Here is a 5,052-nt window from a genome sequence, read left to right as displayed (position 1 = left end):
AATATGAGTACTGAATTGAAAAAAAAAAAATAAAATATATATATATATATATATATATATATATTTTAGAAAATTATAGGATTTTCAGTCATTTTTGTCAGTCAGTTTTTTTGTGGTGTGATTTTGATGCCATCTTGTTGTGTAACTTAAAAAATACACACACATACACACACATTTAAAACTGTATGTAAAAAAATTGCAATTTGCAAAGCCTGATTTCTGCTCCATCTTTTCCCGCAGTTTTATTTTGCTTCATGTTTTGTTGGGAAGCTATTTAGAAATCTATATTATATATTTTTGAACACCAACAAAATGCATATTTAAATTAATTTCTGAATTGAGATAACACTATCAATGTAGGTGTTCATTTATTTAACACAATCAGGTATCTAAATGAGGATGCATTTACAAAAACAGCCGCTCACGTCTTAATGGCGTGTGTGGAGCTTACGTGTACTCCCTGTGCCTGCATGGGTTTTCTCTGACTATTCCGGTTTCCTCCCACATCCCAATGACATGCATTGATTGGAGACTCTAAATTGCCCCTAGGTGTAATATTCATATCCACCAGCGCCACCGGTGCCCACATTTAAAGTGTAAAAAACTGCAGATGATGAGGCTCATTTAATCGCGGCAGTCAAAACCGCAATCAATTAAAATTTGATGGATTTAATGGAAACTCTAAATTGCCCTCAGGTGTGGTTATGAGCTGTGACTGGTTTTTTGATTCTATTTGCCCTGCCATTGGCTGGGAACCATTCAGGATGTACTCTGCCTCCTGCCTGAAGACAGGTGGGATTGGCTCCAGCGCCTCCACAACCATTGCAAGGATAAGCGGCTCAGAAAATGACTGGATGGATGATCCTTAATGAAACCCTGACTGTGAGTTGTATGCATGACCGGGACATCCCAGTCAGTTCTTCTACATGCCAAGGGAAGCTTGCCAAATACCATTGGGTGACCTATCAGCTGTATTAAATGCAACTTTTTACTTCCTTGTGATTCCTCAAATTGACCCATTTCTTCTGTAAGCCCAACGGACTCCCATTTATCTAATATGACTTGTCAGCCCAGCAATGAATGAAAAGACCCAGTTGACACAATTGTTACAATGTTATAATCAGAGCCAAAGTATCTTGGCCAAGACAATGTGTAATGTATTGCAATATGGTGGTTGTTGTGGCACTTGAAAAACAAAAAATGATTGACCAAATATTGCGTTGACATGAAATCATAAAATAATGCTTGAAGATATTCGATGAGTGTGTTTCTGAAATGGTAGTAGATGGTAATCATGCAGTTACATATAAAATCATTAGAATATGGTAGAAAACAATTGATTACAGTACTCTCACATATCGATTCATTAAACTTGGGAAAAAGTTAAAACTAAGACTTGTCTTGAATGGCCAGATGAAAAAATAAAAGATGAAGGCTTCAGCTGATGACTGGAAGTTTGTTCACATCTTTGAACAAAAACACAGCAACAAATGACAAAAAGAAAAATAAGTAAAACGAATGCATCGCCATAAATACCCCCTCACTCACACTCGCTCATCCTGTTTCTGAGTCTGCCGTTTTGTCATGATTGGCTATAATCAAGGTTACCTATTATGGGTGAAAGTTTGCATGGGTGGTGTCTTAAGATGGCTTGATATTCATTCGTTATTTAAACCTTGACGTGTAATTGCATCTCAGTAAACTTAATTATCATGTCTCGGTATCTTTAATTAGGTCAGCCACTATAACTATGTGGCAGCACGGTGAACGACTTGTTAACACAGCTGCCTCACAGTTCTGAGGACCGGGGTTGAATTCCCAGCCTTGCCTGTGCGGAGTTTGGATGTTCTCCCCGTGCCTGTGTGGGTTTTCTCCGGGTGCACTGGTTTCCTCCCACATCCCAAAAGCATGCACTGATTGGAGACTCTAAACTGTCCCTAGATGTGATTGTAAGTGTGATTTTAACCAGGTGCATGAAATAGCTATGACATTCATAGTTTCCCCTCTTGGTGCCACCATTGACTTCAAACCTACAAGTTGAGATTGTAGTACATCGTAGACACCATTAAGATTTTACCAGATTAAGCTGTCAGAACACATGTAAACATCTTAAATGAGACTGGCCTTCCCTTCTACTTTCAGCTGACAGTTGTTACTGTCATTTTAGAATGCTCACACCTGTCACCAAGTCAACAAGACATAGTGACGTCCGAACGTCTTACCATAATTGGAGCCTATTTAGGGGTCTAAATTCTGAGCATTCAGAATTACAAAGTAATCAAGCAGTTAGAAAAAGCATGATAATAATGCTTTCAAATCTCAATATTCCACACCATCTAGCATTTTTTTCAAAAGCGTGCCTGATATTAAGTGATGTACTTTAACCCATTTCATTAAATTGTATACATCACTAATATAAGATCCAGTAAGTGTCACTTTGACAGAGAAAAAATAAAAGATAATCAGGGTGGCTGTTGAACGTTCATTTGAATAATGCATTGAACAATATCAACATTACTGCAGATTGCATAAATTTTATATAACATAACGTACTTTTTGCATTGTGACTACTGTGTAAACAATTTAAGCTGAAAATATTCAGAAATCTCGGTGATAATTGAAAAACAAAGACATGCCAGATTTGTATTTACAGCAATTTGTAGCCTCTCAGTGTGACTAATGATTTAGAGTTAAGCCCTAGTCCTGGGTGACTAATAACCTTGCGTTAACTATGGCAAACTGTCTACAACCATCTGTTTGGTACACAAGAGGAACAACATTTAGATACCTATCGGAAGACACAATGAGTCTCTCAAGCATCGTTCGTCATCAGACCCTTCGAGCTTTTCTGAGTGCCCTGTGTTCTTGTTGTATTACTTCCACTATCCCAAAAGCTATTAAAAGTAAATTCTACATCAAATCGTGCAGTATAATTATAGTTATTGTCTTCTTACTCTACTGGTATGTTGGACTGATGATTGTTGAGTGGTAGCTGATTACATGTAACTAGAAAAGGTAATTACAAAATGTATGTAATTATAATCCATTACATTATTGAGAGGAAATGTGTAGTTAAATTTAGTTACTTTTGGAAATGTGCATGGTTACAATTTTAGTTACATGTTTAGAAAATAGTAAGCCACAGGGATTCAGATTTGTTTTCACATCATGTCCTCCTTGTAAAGGTGACACATGTGATTGTGCTATCTGTAGTCTCAAACGTGACCTATTTTTCCAACTATGACCTCACAGCGCCACCTTGTGATGCAATTTATTCTTTTGTATGATATTTTGAAAGTTATATCTTTGCCCACAAAAAAGGACATTGACTATTAACGAGTATCCTTTTAATAATTTTGACATTTTTTTGCGTGAAACAGTCACTTATGTGGTTTGTTATACGACGCGATAATGTCTCAACTTTACACACTTGTCACTGTTCTTGCTCTCTGTCATTGTTATATGTTTGGGCCTGCCATGATAGAAATTGTTATTAGAACAATACATTTTCTTTAAAACTTCCAAGATAACCGATAGTATTGTTGATTTTGTTTTTTGTTTTTGCCTCTGATGTAATCACATTAGAGCATAATAAATAATTGTATACATCTTACAAATTCTGCCTAGTAATGAAATAAATGAGCACACATGTGTAAAGTTCTCTCATTCCCTAAATAAAAGTAAGGTTGCATTTCACAATAACAGCAATTAAATAAAAAGAGTAAGTTGTATATGTTCAAATGTGCTGAACTTGACAAAAACAAAGTTTGAGTTTCCTGTTTTCTTTTTGGCATCTTGACAGTGAATTCACAAGTAATTGTAGGTATTCTAATTAAATAAGTCTTAAAAGAATTGTTTTAGAGTTTGTTACCTCAAAATCTTTACTTTGGTTCATGATGGACTTCTAAGAGCTCCCATTGGGAATTTTCCACTGAGAAGTACATACAAAACTGGGTCTGCCCGTACCATTTTAAATGCAGTTTGTTCCAAATGTGCTATTCCCTTGTAATTTTTTTTGGTCTTTCTCTTCCTTTAACTTAACTTCCTCTGTCTGCATTGTGTATTTCAGCTATTAGCACCAGCAGTGGAAATTTGATTGGCTGAAAGGGTGGCGGATCTCACATATGAATGATCGCTACAGTCGGTCCCGGCGACGCCGGGTCTTTCCTGCTGGGTCCTTTATTGGCCAGTTCGTTCTGTCACGTCCCATCGGAAACGAGAGTAGGACCCAAATGCAGGAACTCGGAAGACGCAAGGTAGTTCAAGAAGAGACACGTTTATTATATGCCGAGGTCGGGGATCGAGCAGGCAGTCTGGTGCAGCAGCGGTAGTTGTGACGTCGAGCGAGAGAGCAGATGAGCGGACAGGCAGGAGTCGGTACACAGGAGAACAATCAACGCAGGCAAAAGTATCAAAGGAGTCAGGCTTACGGGGTTGGTCGGAGAACGGACAAAGGTCGGTACACACAGGTTCAAATGGGGATATGAGAGTGCTGGAACGGGACATAAAGCTCAACGAACTGGCGGAGGACCAGTCGTCACCGGGTCTTATATATACGGGGGATGATCAGCCCGCATGAGGCGCAGGTGTGTGCCTCCCAATTAGCGCAGCCACACGGGCACCCGCACAGCTCGTGCTGAAGCGGCAGGATCATGACAGTACCCCCCCCCCCCAAAGGCACGGCTCCCAGACGTGCCTAAACGAAAAAACAGACACTAATTAACACAGGCAGGGGTGGGCGGAAGGGGGTCCGGAGGAGGGCACGCCCCCCCCTGAACCCCAGACTGGTGGCCATCCAACTTGAGAAGGCGGCGCCAGTACCGCCCCCTCCTGGACAGGAACGTGAGAAGGCAGCGACCCCATCGCCGCCTCCTGGACAGGAACGTGAGAAGGCGGCAGCAGCATCACCAACTCCACCTCCTCCTGGATGGGAGCGTGAGGCGGCTGGGGAACTGTCGCCACCTCCTGGACAGGAACGTGAGAAGGTGGCGCCAGTACCGCCCCCTCCTGGACAGCAACTTGAGAAGGCGGCGCCAGTACCGCCCCCTCCTT

Source organism: Syngnathoides biaculeatus, chromosome 9, assembly GCF_019802595.1.
Source record: "Syngnathoides biaculeatus isolate LvHL_M chromosome 9, ASM1980259v1, whole genome shotgun sequence".
In the NCBI taxonomy this organism is placed as follows: domain Eukaryota; kingdom Metazoa; phylum Chordata; class Actinopteri; order Syngnathiformes; family Syngnathidae; genus Syngnathoides; species Syngnathoides biaculeatus.
Note: the sequence above shows the minus strand (reverse complement) of the source record.